General features: G+C 40.8%; 1 pseudogene; it reads right to left on the minus strand.

The window, feature by feature from the left end:
- Positions 1–1,752: 1,752 nt before the first annotated feature.
- Positions 1,753–2,586, minus strand: LOC148034864 (germin-like protein 8-2 pseudogene; annotated as a pseudogene).
- Between the last annotated feature and the right edge of the window lie 14,224 nt (positions 2,587–16,810).

The following is a 16,810-nucleotide window of genomic DNA, read 5'->3' on the forward strand; positions in this document are numbered from 1 at the left end:
GCCAATGCCACACTCCCCACTCTTCTCCATCTTTGTCACTTAGCATTCTCCACCACCCTGCCAACAACTCAATTGGTGGCCTAATGGTCGTTGAATGGCTACCAGGCCCTCCATAGTGTCCTTCTTTTACCACTCAACATCATCTCCTATGGCTCCCCCTTGCCACTATTGCCAGTCACCATCGTTCTCCCCATACCCATCTTCACCTCCCTCAATCTCCACCATGACTAGTGCCTACTTCTCTTATCCACCTCCTCCATGCTACATGCCACAAGCCACCCATCCGCTATCTCAAGTAGCCACTATCATCCTCCAACCTCTTCCCCCCACAAGTTTCAATTGCCCTATTGCATCTACCGCAAAGTTGCACCACCATCAACCATCAAACACACTCACCCCTACCACATAAATACACAAACACACTCATACCCCACCACCCACATTAACACATAAACACATCACACACACCACACCACATGAACGTCATCCCATGTACACACATAGAATACACGTTCCTTTTTGTAGGGGGATATAAAGTAATAACTCATTTCCTTGCAATCATTTTTAAGTCTGCCTCTTTTCTCCATTTAAGGGGGGATGTTGGAAGAATATTCAAATATCTTATGTAAGCCTTCCAAAGTCAACAAATATTATCTATTCAAACTCTTCTCATTTATGATCATCTTATCATGTAGCACATACCAAGTGCATATCGTTTTCCACTAACTGCCCACCTTCCACATTGACCTCTTTATGAGGCACGCTTGTATATAAACACTACTTGTACAACAATGAATACAATCAAGCTTCAATCAAGTCTTTTGTTTTCTTGCACTCTTTCATTATTTTCTCCATTTTCTTAGAGTTGGTTTTAGAGTGTGAAGTAGCCTGGGGGGGGGGGTTTACCTATAAGTAATCATCTATATAATGTGCATTCAAAGGATATTAAGAAATACCCTTTCTTTATATGCTATAAGACCTTAAAACGACTCCTTTTACTTTAGTAAACTTATAGCTTTTTTAAAATTATAAATTAAAAATCTAAATTTTAAATATAATCCTGTAAATTTTACGAAATATAATACCCTTTCTTTTGAACTTATGTAGTATCTTACATGTTCAATAAAGGAATCCTTGAGGAAGCAACAAAGTTAAAGATGCATTAGTGCATTTATTCCATACAATTATAATTGCCTTTATTGTTTGAATGTGTCTGTCTTTTCTATATGGTGAAATTATGCTCGCTAACATAGAGACTTGATATGTGCCACATTGGCTAGTGACACCTAATCTAGTGGCTGTAGCACAAATAATACTAATAGTAGCAAAGCAGAAGGAGAAATCAAAGTAGTAGTCACAATCATAGTAGTGGTAGTAGTAGCAGTAGCGATAGTAGTAGTAGGGAAGTTTAAAATTTCCATAAGGTAGTAATAATAGTGATTATTGTGATATTTATGATAACTATATTGCATAGAAGGGTTTTTCTTGCGTAACGTTATTAGTGCTTCCCATTTCGATAAATTTTTTCATAAACAAACTTAGGAAGCATGGAACATGAAACCTCATATTTTTGTGACTTCTTGATGGTTTATTTTTTATGATTCTCAAATTTGTAAGTGTTGTGTGTAAAAATAAGGCACAGTATTGAAGAAAGGTAATGGCAACAATATGGATTCTTTAAGAATAATGCCTAAGCATATTGATTTGTATAGCAATAATGTGTTAACACAGTGCGACATATATCAGGATGTTTTTGTGACCTCTCGATCGATGGATTACTTTTAATGATTTCCAAAAGTGTGGTAGCGACTCTTAATGAGGTTGTAAACCTCGACTGTGTAGCAACGATGTGTCGAGAGGGTGTGACACGAATTAACATGATCACGGCAGTGTGGTGGCGACGCTTTTAATGAGGCTATAAACCTCGTCCTTGTCGATGGCGAAGGCGGTCTGGAGCACGTCCTCGGGCAGCGGAGGCTTGGCGGCGAACAGAGCGGGGGCGACCTGGGAGGTGCCCGGGTTCTGGCTGTTGAGCGCGGAGATAGCGAGGGCAGGCTTCTTCTTGTCCGGGTTGATCTGGAAGTGGACGAGACCGCGGGGAAAGACGAAGAGATCGCCCTTGTACAGGGTCTGCTGGAAGAGGGTGTTGTTGGTGGTGGAGACGAAGCCTACCACAAGCGTGCCCTCGGCAAGGAAGAGAACCTCGGTGGCACGCGGGTGGACGTGTGGAGGGTTAAGCCCACCATTGGGCGCGAAGTCGATGCGGGCCACGGACAGGCCTTGGGTGTTGAGTCCAGGGAAGGTGAGGGCCGACGCCAGCTGCACAGCGGAGCCGAGCGCCTTGTTAAACTGGCCTTGCTGGCGAAGCAGAGGAGAGGCGAAGTCCTTGGCCTCCACTTGTTGGAGATTCTTGCACAGCAGACCGTTCACGGTTGTGATTCCGGCCGCCTGCGCCCACTGATCAGCCACGCAGAAGTCCTGCAAGGGGTCCTCATCCGCCGCCTCAGTGCGAGTTATCGGGTCGACGAGCTGCTGCGCCAACGTGATAGCTACAATTAGCATAGCAAGCTTTAGTGATGATGCCATGGATACAGTATTGCGTATGGTGAGTGCAGGACGGTAGATATGAGAAAGCAGGGGTCCGAATGGTTCTCTAGTATCTAGTTAACCTCTTCCGATCAGGGAATACTGTATAAACAGATCACGCTTTTCAGCAAGCACAAATGGGGGTTTCTAACGTCTAGGAATGAACAACTGCTGCGCCGGTGATCGAATGGTGGGAAGATCGATCCTTCGATTCCATATAAGTAGTACGAGCTAGATGCGTGGATAATCGTCCGTATACCAGGTCATGAGCTTGTTTACCAGGTCCTTCATGCTCTTGTGGATCCAATCACGCGTGGAGGTTTTTCGTCGCACAGCAGGTTTTATCCGGCCTGCATAACATTAAAATAAGAGACTCTACGTTTCAACTAAGTTGTATGCAAAAAGTATTTATCTTATGTAAAATACATATGAAGTCGTCCTTCACTCGTTCATGGAATGCTTCCAGTCGCTCCGGCCTACGACTTGGTCGTTAATCGTTTCTCATCGGCTTTCGTGTGACACGGGTAGTTTATTGAAGTTTTCCAACGTCTACGATGTTTTTCCAAAACGGATACAAAACATGTTTTCATGAGCGTGGCCCATCTATGGCAAATGGCCGCTACAAGGTGTGAGCTTGGGGATTTTCATATTTATATCATTAACCCATCTAATAATATGATTGGTAGGATAAACTAATGCTATTCTTGTAATGTGTTGTAATAAACCCAAGGTCAAGTGTTCTATTCTTATGGGCAACAATATTCTACAATGTAACAAGGTGATGTAATCATAAGGGCCTACCAATGTAAAAGTGGAGGCTTAGTTCAGATATAATAACCACACGGGAAATTTACATAGGAATAGTTATAAAGGCGCTAAAATAATAGAGAAATTTGGATAGATCTTAAGAAATACCACATATCAAGTTCTTATTTTGCTCAGTCTTAAGTTTTTATTTCACAAGTTAATAGTAAGATATACATAAAGATCTCTTAAAAATTTATATATCATGTTATATTATATATATTTGATTTGGTTTAGGAATTTTCTCAACAACTCTATCTATGTGTGTGTACACGTGTGCATAGATATGTGCAAGTGGAGGATGGGCTTGAGGGATTCACTACATATATATCCTCTGTATCACATGCATTCAAGGCTTGTTTATAGATAACCTTATCGATGAATTTTTCTTGGATAAAACTGAGGGAGTTCACTTAATAGAACATGTAAGGTACCATGTGAATTCAAAGGAATTTGTATTTTACTTAGTAACATTTTTAGGATTATTTTTACAAAGGGATTTTTTCAATTATTGTTTGAAAAAACCCCTAATTTTAGTAAAGTAAAAGGGGTCATTTTATAGCCTTACAGCATGTAGAGAAAGGGTACTTATTAGTACCCCTTCAACACACGTTATATAGATGATTTTTTATAAGTGCACACTCGAAAATAGAACACAACCCTTATTTATTAAATCTATAAGTAACTCTTTTTATATGACACCCTTCTATATATAAAAAATGTATAAAAATAGTATTGTTAAAAGCACTTTATTTTGAACCCATGTGATACATACATATATTCTAGACTAACCGCCTCGAGGGAATGGGCAATACATGTGTAAGTTACACATATATTCTAGACTAACCGCCTCGAGGGAATGGGCAATACATGTGTAAGTTACACATATATTCTAGACTAACTGCCTCGAGGGAATGGGCAATATATGTGTAAGTTACACATGCGTACAAATTTATATGTGTGTGTAGACATGCATATGTATGGATGTTAAAGATATAACCTTTCCAAATATTTGTGCATATAGGGATATGTACTCATACATGCGTACTAACAAAATAGTTATCAAGGATGTTTAAAAGAAGTTCAAAAGATTTCTATAGCTAAGTTTAACGCTTGCAAGCAGGCATCTTCTAAAATAGTAAAGTACTTATTGATTGTAATGCAACTCTATTACACTACACAAACAAGGTTATTTGAAAACAAATAAGGAGGTAGTTAACTTTTGTGAACATCAACCATGTGTGCATTTGGGAAAGTGAAACAAGCTTAATAAACTTGTTTTATAGAGATATTTGCATTGTAGACTAATTCGATATCTTTTTCCTTGAAGATGATGCATTAGAATGATGATAATTATGAAATTTTCTTTATAATATCATATTTATGAGTGAACAAGAAAAGTAGCACCACATTATCATATGCTAATGAGATCCTTTAAGACATATTTTACTTGCCCTTGTGTGTAGTGTATATGAGAATATAAAAGCAAACGCATACACAAGCGAGACCTCCTCACTACGACATATCCTTTGGCAAGTAACTAAAAGCTTGAATGCAAGAACTAAAAGCTTAACACCCATACAATAACGGAAGTGTATTTGCCACCGGTATGTGGCTTCTATGTCGGTTAGATTTCCTAGATAAAAGACCAACAATGGTAGCTCCTTTTGCATGTTTTAATAGCACACATTGTGGCATGGCATTCATTAGGCCCCTTATATTAGCAAATACCACTATGCAACTCATGATCCTAGTAGCTACTACACTTGCATGTTTGGTTGGATGGACAAAGACCCACATAGACTACTATGGTAATCTATCACTACAAGGATATAGGATAATAGTGACCATCATTTTCGACGCAAATCAGCGGCGGCGTTATTTGAGTCGCAAGTGTGACGTAAATAGCGATGGTACTCAAATGAAAAAATGCGAAGCGTGGCATTTCGCACAAAAGAGTGAAAGAGGGAGGAAAAGAGAGAGCGAATTGCATCTTGCGTTTGAGAGGGAGAGGGAGAGAAAGAGAGAAAGAGGGAGAAGGAGAGTTTCTCATTGCCACTACTGCTGCCATTTGCGAAGAAGATGAGGAATTGCACGAAGGGCGAAGAGAAGCCGCCTTCATGAAGAGGAGCTACTGAATCCATCCTCGGACCTTTGCGGTGAGTGCGTTGCTCCCTCTTGGTTTGTTTTTGTTTTTTCTCTTTTTGTTTTGCTTGTTTTTGTTAAAAATGATGTGTATTGAGAGAGAAAGAGAGGAAATGAGAGAGGGAGAGGAAGAGAGAAAAAGAAAGAAAGAACGAGAGAGAGAGGGAATAAACATGAAACATAATAAAGAAAGAGAGAAAGAGAGAGAGAGGAAGGAGAGAGGAGAATGAATGGATAAAAAACAAAGAGAGGGTAAGATCTTGTTCTTTAATTTCTTCTTTTCTTGTTTGTTGTACTAGTAGTAATTCTTTAATCTCTTCTTTTCTTGCTTGTAGTGGTAGTAGTAGTAGTAGTAGTAGTAGTAGTAATTCTTTAATTTTTTCTTTTCTTGTTTGTAGTGGTAGCAGTAGTAGTACTAGTACTAGTACTAGTACTAGTGGTAGTGGTAGTGGTAGTGGTAGTAGTAGTTCTTTAATTACTTTTTTTTCTTGTTTTTTTTTTGTAGTAGTAGTAGAAGAGAGAGAGAGAGAGAGACAGAGACATATATATATATATATATATATATTGTTAAAGGTGTACCTTGGGTGCATTCGATGTTTCGGGAAGGAGAGTAGTAATAGTAGTAGTAGTGGTAGTAGTGGTGGTGCTGATAGTAGAGAGAGAGAGAGAGAGAGAGAGAGAGATTTTGTTAAAGGTGCACCTTTGGTGTGTTTGAGAAGGCGAGTACTAGTAGTAGTAGTGGTTCGGTGCAATACCATGGGACGGAAAACACTCCGACATAGGGTAGCTACTCCCTCGTCCCCATGTATAGCATAATAGACTTTACATACTGTAGGCATGAGCCTCGGAATACGGGTGCTACTCCTCGCTCTCTTGTAGGCTCGAGAGAGCGTGGCTCATGTGGTTGTTGTAGAGGTACCGACGTAGTGTCTCCATCTCGTCGTGCTACGTCACCTATGGGATTTATCACACTGGTGGGAACATCTACTCTAGTCACTCTAACATTTGCTCAGTCGTTCGCAAATGACACTATGGGTGCTACTTCAAGAGATACTATCCTTGTAGATACACCAGATCATGTAAGGGTCTCATAGATATACCCAAGAGCATAGTCGTAGGTGGGAGAGGGCTAATCTTAGGCTTATCCTAGAGGGATATGGATACGTTGTAGATGATAGGACTGAAGCCATCATCATGAATGATGAGGGGAGGAGAGTGATGGCCCGTATGAGAGAGTTGTGCCAATAATTTTTTCAGCACAACGTCTTTGATAATTGGAAGAACATACCAGAGGGGAGCAAGGACTACATAGTAGCATCCTTGGATGAGGAGTTTCGGATACCCGCAGTAGTAGATAGGTTTTCCATAAGATGGATGATGGAGTGCATGCATACGTACATGTCACACAAACGATCGGACGTGTACAAGGCACTTAGGAGTGGGACTTCAAAGCTCGAGTGGCTAGACATAGATGATTGGCATCGACTCAGGGAGGAGGCTACAAATTCTCCAAGACATTGGAGACAACAACACATGAGGTGGCGAGGGCATGATTGGAGGCACGAGTGGTCCATCATCTTGGGAGTGGTGGCCGTAGGACTTATCTAGAGGACTTTGTAAGTTTTTCTTTTGTTCTAGTTACTTATTTTTTTGCAATATCCCTTGTACTAACAATCGTGTTCTTAACAATTGTATTTTTTTTCTTTATAGCACTCCATTACAAACCGTGATTCCATTGGCCTAGAGACTTGATATGTAGAGAGACATGGTCTCACTGCATTGATCGACCGATTGTATGGATGCGGTGGCCCAGTACGTCACTCATCTTTCTTATTCGTAGTTACTAATTTTAAAATGCATTATTCTATGGTGGATTGATGTGTATTTGATTTTTTTTTGCAGAGTTTGTTTGATGCTCCTTTGTAGTGGGATGAGCTTTCAGATGGCGAGGATCTATAGCTCACCCTTTGATCCGTGGAGCGCACATCCTCCTCTTTTTTTGTCATGTGATTTATGTAGGCATTTTCCATACACTATCTTATTATCATCCTTTGTAGCTTGCCATGATTGTACCGTTGCTTTCATTAGGTGATCTTATATTTATTTTATGTATCAGTCTTATAGATTCAAGTACACTTTTCCTTCATGGAGACGAGCATTGTATACTTGACTATAACTCTTTTGTATGGCCCAAATAAAGCACATAGTGCTATTTGTGGCATGGTAGCTTGCTGCCCTGCCACAAATTTTTTTCCCCTGTAACCGTTACTATTAGCGTCACAAATTTACTACACACATCGGTATTAGTATCGCAGTTAGTGTTGCAAATCATCGCTATATACTTCGCTAACTGTGTCGCTATTAGTATCGCATATGCGATGCTGATAGTGACACAAATAGCGATGATAATAGCGACTGCTCTATGGCATCGCTAATACCAATGTTTTTTGTGACGACAGGGGCAAATTTTTTTATGAACATTTTCGTCGCTTTGAACGTTGGTATGAGGCATGTATCTTGTAGTGTATATGTTCTAATATGGAGATAGTCATCCTTTGTTGGAGAATCTCTATATCCATAAAGTATGTAACTGCAGTTAGATGATTACCAAGGCTAATTACTACACCATATTGGCCAACTTGGCACTTGTGAGGTGAGCTAGCCACTTCTTCACTCAACATGGTTGGTCTCTTCTTTTCTCTCAACTTGGTAGGATTGTTGAATTATTTGAGTCCCATGATATAATGTAGTTTTATGGACTATTTAACTATGTTTTTGCCTTGTCCTATGGCTAATTTATTACACCTATTAGAGGCAAAATTAATTTTTCTAGGCCATAAAATTAACAAATGCTATAGGCCAGCAACCTTTCCGTAGGCCACCTATTAGTGTGAAGAGGAGGAAAATCAGGAAGTCCCTCCACCATCTTCCTCCTAGAAGCCCGGGAAGAGAATCGAGGTTCAAATGACCATACCGAGCATGCCAAAGCAGCCCAAGCTCATGGGAAGTCCGCGCAGCCAAGGCTGTGAGCGTATAAAGCCCACCCTCCTGTGTACCTGTCCAAAGAGCATCACCTATAGAAGCATCCTTCACTGTGACTGCATCCTGTGTAAAAATGACTCGGGTACCTAGCTGAGTAAGGCCATGCACAGATAATAGATTAAAACCCAAATCAGGGACATAGAGAACTTTGGCGGAGGAAGACCGCCTGTCAGAAAACATAGGTAAGGTCCCCACGCCTCGAACAGGGACTGTAGAATTGTCACCAATGGTGACGGTACCCCCTCTGGAACGAAGATCCTGAAGCCAATCTTGACGGAAGGTCATATGTGAAAATGCTCCAGTGTTGACGAGCCAAGGCTTCTCCTATGTGGTAGAAGCTAGGGCTGTATCCTCCTCAACAAAGACATGCACAAACGCATATTCTGTTGTGGCTGGGGCCGCCTTCGAGTCCTTCTCCTTAGGCTTCAGATGGGGATACTTCTGCCAACACTTCTCCTCGGGATGAGTGCCCTTCCCACAATGGGGACACTTGGGCTTCTTCTCCTTCGCATCCTTCTTGTCCTCCTCCTTCTTGTCCTTGGCCTTCTCCTTCTTTTGTTTCTTCTTCTTGCCGCCACCTATGCCGGCCGTAAATGCCTTGGTGGAGCGACTGGCTCCCACCTCTTTGAGTTGCTCGTCATGCTCCAAGACAAGCGGGGAAAGCTCCTCCCATAGGAGTGTCTCACGGGTCCTCGAAGTGATGAGGCTGGTATAGAAGACATCATAACGGGGTGATGGCACCTGAGTCAACAGAATCATCGCCATATCCTCAGACGACCAAGAGAGGCTAACTCGCCTCGCATATCCTCCATCTTTGTGATGTGCTCCTTTATGGAAGGAGAATCATCAAGACTGAGCATCTGCAACTTCTTCTCCAAGGAAATCTTGTGGGCAAATGTCTTGTGCTGATACAAAGATGCAAGCTTCGTCCACACTTCCGCCACGGTCTGTAACCTGTGAACATGTACAAGAACAGAATCATGGAGACTCATAAAAAGAAAGGAGCGGGCTTGAGAGTTGAGCCTATCCCATAAGGCTGCATGGTCCATAGAGGTGCCATCGGACGAATCCGCGGGGGGACGGTCGATGGGTGAAGAAACAAGTCAAATGTATCGAGGATGCAGGCCACCTTGCATGACCAGAGGGAGTAGTTGGAACCATCCAACTTATCTTCTTTCGGAAAGGAAGGGAGAATCGGCACCTGAATAGAGGGAATCAAGGAAGGCATCCGCACATCTGAAGCAGTCTTCACTGAAGAAACCTTCGCGGTAGATGGAACCCTCTGAGATGCATGGATTGAAGAAGGACGAGTGCGAGGAGGTTCTTCCCGACGTCGAACCTCATGATAATCCCGCCTCCGCTCAGAGGAATGATGAGAAACAAGTTCATCCTCTGAGTCATCAAAGCCTGAAAACTGGTAAGACATCTTCGAATCTGCAAAATACCAAAGAAAGTTGTGCCGATGTCGAAATATGACCAGCAATGTGGTCACCAACCACCAAGACGCAGGCAGAGAATGCCTACAAACACCTGGATCTGCAAAACGCAAAGATAACTGATGACGATCACCAGAAAAGAGACCACCAGCACCAGGAAACAGCCTGGAAAGAAGTCGCCAGCAGGAAATGTGCCGCCTGGAGTGGTAGCGACCAGCAGAACAACAAAACGCAGCCTGTAGAGAGGTCGCCCAGCAGAAGGAGGGACAACCTGGTGGAAAACGCAGGGTTTCTGCGTCGCTGGATGACATGGCAGCCTCTGTAGACAGCGTGGACAGGAAAACGCAGGCTGAAAGGCCTCTTGAAGAAGTCGCCTGGCAATTGTTGATCAGATGGCAGCAGCAGTAAGGTATCTCACTCCTGAGGGTATGTCCTCCGTGCTCTCAATCAGACGATGATACCATGTGAGAGTGCGCAACGGAAGAGGAACAGGAACACAGAGGAGAGGAGAGAGAAAGCAGAGAATGAAGGAAGAAAGTCTGCACTGACTGAGATGAATGCTGAATACACTGAAATGGACAGAGAAGTCCCTGCACGCAGCTCGGAGCGTCAATGAGGGCACCAGAACAGACTGGAAGCAATGGCAGCACCAATGCCGGAGACGGAGATGACAGAGACAGTGCTGAACCTGCAGAGTACAATGCTGGAATGACTGGGGGGGGCTGCTATACATAGCCCCCAGGCCAGTAAACTGGCCGACCTGCCAAATCTGGCCGACCTGGCCAGATTTGGCCGACAAGCCAGATCTGGCCGACTTTAGCCAAATCTGGCCAACCTACCCAGAAACTGGGCCGACTGCAGAATAACAGCCCAGTATGGGCTGCATGACTCCCAAAGGCTGCAGACTGACAAGGACAGCCACTAAACAAACTGACAGAGCTCCTCTGTCTCCTGTCAGACTCTGACAGGAGCTCACAACCAGGAGATGACAGACTGAGAATGATAAAGAGCAGGCTAACAAGATGTTTGCTTGGGCTCTGAGCAGCAGTAAGAAAACTGATGAGCTCTTGCTAATGATTGTCGGTATTTTGTTCATCATTTGATTATTCTAAATGTTTCTTTCTTCCAGCTGATTTTTGGCTCTTCATGCTACGTTTCATATCATTTCATCTATATTACAGCTAATGCGTTGAAATTATTCCACGCTTTGTTTATAAGAAATGTTTCGAGCTGATGGGATGATATTTTATTTCATTCTTATTTCAGCTGTTGAAATGTTCCAGTTGATGTTTCATTATTATTCCAGCTGTTGAGTTGTTCTAGTTGATGTTTCATTGTTTCCAGTTGTTGTTTGTCTATTTTTAGTTGATTCGTCTGTTCAAGATTATGTTTATTCTACTTAATGTTTTATCTATTCTAGCTAAGGAGCTGATGTTGCAGCTAATGTGTGCTCACTTGATGCACTTCTAGGGTTCCACTTCCGGTGTCTCATGTCTCTCTTCTCTTCTCTCTTCCTCTGTTCCTCGTCTCCCTCGCGCACTGTTCAACAGGAAGTCTGTAAGATGCTTCAAACCAGAAGGAGAAGTTGGTGAGCCCATAAAAGTATGAACAATGAATTCCTTGTTTTCACCTGCTCAATTTACTATCAGATGGTGTAAAGAACACGGCAAAAAAGGTATGCGTGTTTTGATGTTTTGATGTTTTACAAATGCGTGTTTTGATGTTTTACAAATGTCTCTTATGTTTCTAAACTTTGGTTTATTATGTATACATAAAGGTAACAAAATCACAAATGATGGTACAAGAGATAATGGAACAATGGAAGCTAAGGAGGTCATTGGCCCTAATGTCTCTTCAAATCACGATACAGGTATATGTCTTTATTTCTACTAAACTTTGAAAATTAAAATTTGTACATATTTTACATCTTGCTTTATTAGGTGATTCATTTTGAGATTAACTAGCTTTAATTAGTCTCTTTGTCTAATTTAAAATGTTCATAGTTATTCATATTTTTAAACTTTGAGTAATTGTGTGTATATATATAAATATAGATTAAAGAACAACAAAAGGTGGGAAAAGAGGTAATGTAAGAAAGGGAGATCGGGAGGTTACTCGCAATAATGTTTCTTCAAGTCAAGATGCAGGTACCAACTTTAAGGATCAAAAACTTGTACAAATTTGGTGACCCAAATTGATACAAAATATCTAATTACTTTCTTTTGTGTTATTGAAATTTTTCATAACCTTGTATTATCGTGAGCTTTGGTTAACTCTATGTATATATAGGTAAACAAGTTACTAAAGATGACACAAGAGACAATGCAAGAAAGGAAGACATTGAGATTGCTTGCCTTAACACTTCTTCAAGCCAAGAATCAGGTATTACCAGCTTTCTTATGTTGATAATGAGTCATTTTTTGAAATGGTTATACTAACTAATGATATTTGATCACTTGAGTATCAATAGGAGTGATACGCATACCATCATATGATGATATCTATAGGCCACCCATGTTGAAATTTAGAGAAGAGGGTAGACAAACATTTATTACTTTGCAACATATTGGAGATTTAATGGGGATGTCTATCATCAAGGCATGAAGAAGAAGATGCTCATTGTTTTCCAAGCAATCATTATTCACGAACGCATTGGGCTTGTGCTACAACAAAAACAATTGTTAAAGTGGGAGATACAAAGGCGCCTTGCATAGCTCTCTTGGATCATGGTTCCGAAATCCATGTTATGGCGACAGGCAACTTGTATGACAATGGAGGTTGGCCGATTGATGTAGATCCGAGATGGCACATGCGGATAGTAAACAATTCATCAGGGGATCTTTATGCGGCTTGTTCGAATGTACCCGTGAGTATTGGAGATGATAGGGATGAATTTTTTCTGTAGGATTTATGAAGATATCTGGTGATTTTGGGGCAACCCTACATTTCGAAATCAACGCTAGAAACAAAATGCTTGGATGATGGTTCTTTATATGCTCGGGTTTGGACTAAAGACAATACAAAGGCAGTACAATTTCTCACTGTTTGTGTAAATCATCCCCGCAATTGCGATAGGCTACGAGATAATCCTATGGAACCTAATGCACAAGAGTTTAAGGGTTTTTAGACAACATTGCTGTAAGTGGAGACTATGGCAGTGCATTTAAGAAGATAATTATCCCTCCAAGAAAGGGGAAAACTATTTTTGTGTCTCGATTGCAGGAATGGACAGCATGTAGTCTTGGCGGTTTTAAGAATATTTCAACCATGTGCAGGGCTGAAAATAAATATGTAGGATGGGTTGAAAAAGAACTGAAGATATATGGTTTGATGACTGCAAATGAAGGTATTTAAAGGTTAGTTTCAGGTGTGGTTGATGTTGATACGGTGGCTAAAATTTCTCTAGCAATTAATGCTAAAAATAGGACAGAAAAAGAGGTTACTTCTATCGACACTTTAGAGATGTATGAAGTCATTCAAGAGTTTCATGAGCATGAATGTTATGGGCTGCAATATGGGCTACAAAACAGGATTGAAGCAAGGGTGGACATAAAGTACAAAATAGTTGCAAAGAAGGTTAAGCCTATGGATTTGCCTTTACCACCTAAAAGTGATGGGTTGGCTGAAAAAGTGACTCGACATCCTAGTTTACGGGATCCACATGGAGTAGAACATAAATTTACAGCTAAAACTTTCCAAAAGTTGAAAATTGGTGATACAAGCTTTCTTTTGCCTGTAGAAATAGCTTCTTTCTTGGAGATGTTGGTAAGGCATGGGAAATCCTTTGCATTTTAGCCAAATGAAATTGGATGTGTTGATCATAGTTGCACCTTTGGTGATATTTGCAGTACCTCATATGCCATGGAATTTAAAGCTTATTCTAGTACCTCGGGCATATTTGTCTAAGCTACTTGAGCTTCTGAACAAGAAGATCATGATGTGGATTTTGGAGCCCCCTTTAGCTCCATATTCCAATCAGTGGTTTACTGTTCCAAAGAAGAATGGTTCTTTGAGGTTTGTACAAGATCTACAACCAGTTGATAAGTTCACCATAAGGAATGTTGAATTAGGCCTGATAGTGGATGAATTTGCAGGCAAGGCAATTTACTCTATTAAAGATTTATATTCATGATATGATCAGTTCTAGCTTGCATTGGAAAGCCAAAATATCACCACCATGAAGGCACCGCTTGGATTGGTTATTAGGATGTGTATGCTTCCACAGGGAGCAACCAATTGAGTGATGCATATGGTGAATGCTATGCATAAAGTTTTGAGGGAGTATATTTCTCAGTCGACCTTACCCTTTCTTGATGATGTGCCAATAAAAGGGTATGATATCCATGAGAAGAATGAAGAGCTGAATAATCAAGGATGTAGAACGTGTGTGGGTGATCATATTATTGATTGTGACACGATTTTGAGCCATCGTGAAGAAGTGCATTTAACTCTATCTAGAGAAAAGTCTGTTTTTGGAATAGAGGAAGTATTAGTTGTTCGGCACATATGTGGACTGTATGGGAGAAATCCCTCACCAGTAAAGATTGAAGCCATAAGTAGGATGAGAGAAACATGTTCGAATGTATCCGAGGTGAGAATATTTTTGGATGCATGTATCTTTTACTTGATATGGATTCCACATTTTCGTCATGTGGCTGAAAGTTTATATCAACTCTTGAGAAAGGGGCAAAAGTTTTGGTGGGGTGAAAATCATACGAAAGCAGTTTAGAAGTTAAAACGCTTATTGATTTTAGCTCCAACACTAAAGAGAGAAAATTATGAGAATGGGTAGCCTATAATTCTCACCGTGGATACAAGCCCAATTGGCATTGGTTGGGAAGTGGGCCAAGATTATGATGATGGGAATAGGTATGCCATTTGGTTTGGAGAAAAGGTCCTCAGTGAACGGCAATGGCGGTATTCTCAGGTCAAAAGAGGGCTTTGGGACAACCCTTAACTATGATAGGGGGTATTTTATGGGAGCACATGTAGTGGTAGAGACTCATTGTCTACCTCTATTGAGCATGATAGTAAATTGCTGAACTCCTGATATTGCCATGTTATAGTTGATTGCATATATAAAGTCAGTTAACCCTGATTTTTAGCATATTGCAGGTAGAGACAACCCCATGGCTGGCATGCTTTCATGAGCAAGGTTTGAAGATGAAGAGGATGATGTGGTAGGTGCTGAAAATGGCTTTATAACAACAGGGAATGAGTATGTTGTTACTACAAGTACAACTCTTGTAACAAGGATTTCAGTAGTAATTAGAAAAGAACTTACAACTATGAAGAAGAGATGGGCAGTAGAGAGAAACCATCATCAATGTTATGCTTCATTAAGAACACGATTTTTGGAAGAGTTGTATGAGGATGATTGGCTAAAAATAGAGGCCAATATCTTAGCCTCATGACAAACAAGGATGAGTGATCTAAAGATGAATTCAAAAGGATTAAAAGAAAAGCTTATGGGTTTTTCTTGAAAGACCAATATTTATGGAGGCATGCAAAGAAAAAGAGAGGAGATCTAGTACGTGTATTAGGAGATACAATATCTCAACGATAGGTGATGTAGGAGTTTCATGAAAGCTTATGGGTTGGACATAGAGGAGTTTGGGGCACATTTTCCAAGGTCAGAGAGAAGTATTGATGGCAAAACATGTATAAAGATGTGGAGCATTATGTGGAATCATGTAGCATCTCTCACATGTATTCCATGGTAAAGCATAGAGATGGGTTGCAACCAACCTATCCATTGTCTATGCATTACAAGTGGGTAGTTGATTTAGTTACTATGTCTAAAGGTTTATGGAATATGATCTTGTGCTTGCATAAGAAGACTTGACAAATAAAGTGGAAGGTCGAGCTCTTAGTACAAAGACTACTCAAGAAGTTTGTAGATTCTTATTGGAAGAAGCCTTTTTGTAGGTATGGTTGTGTTGGCAACGTGGTTGAAGATAGAGGAGAATTGGATGCAAATGAGGCTCATCACTTCTTTTCACAATTTGGTATCAAGGTGGCTTTAACTTCAGCCTATAATCCTAAAGCAAATGGCAAAAGTGAAAGAGATCATCAACCTATGATTAAAGCATTAGCAAAGTCATGCAAGGGCAAGATGAAAGAGTCGCCAAGATTGTTACCCTTTGCTTTGTGGGTTCATAGGACCACTCACAGTGCAATTACACGGCATATGCCTACTGAATTAATGTATGGATAACAACCAATCATGCCTATTGAGGAGACTATTGCTACTTGGAGTGTTCTACCATGGGAAGAGGGTTTGAATAGAGAAGAGTTGCTGACCCTGTGCATTAGACAATTAGAAAGAAGACATGAAGACATTGAGACAACCATGAAAAAGCTGAAGACTGCAAGGATCAAGAACAAGAAGAGGTTTGAAAAGCAACAAAGACTTCGACCACGAGCTATACAAGAAGGGGACTAGGTACTAGTTTATGATAGTAGCTTGGAAAATCAGCATAATGCTAGTCAGAAGATGGCAAAGTGGTGGTTTGGCTGATAAGTGGTAAGGTTTGTTTTTTATAATGCTACGTATGCACTAAATGAGATGGATGGGACAGCTCTAAGGATTTCACTGGGCTGGAAAACGTATCAAGCTCTTTTAACATAGGGAGTCTTCAGCATATGAGTTAAAAGAATTGGATACTGAGCATAAACATGATAATATGAAAGAAGAAGAGGTAGAAGATGAAGACATTGACATGGCACAACTAGATACTTCTTCTGACACTGCAGATCCATAAGACTTTGGCACATGTAAGAGGATGTGTAGGTTA

This window comes from Lygodium microphyllum, chromosome 6 (assembly GCF_053477565.2).
Source record: "Lygodium microphyllum isolate KBCC chromosome 6, Lygodium_microphyllum_v1.1.10, whole genome shotgun sequence".
NCBI lineage: Eukaryota > Viridiplantae > Streptophyta > Polypodiopsida > Schizaeales > Lygodiaceae > Lygodium > Lygodium microphyllum.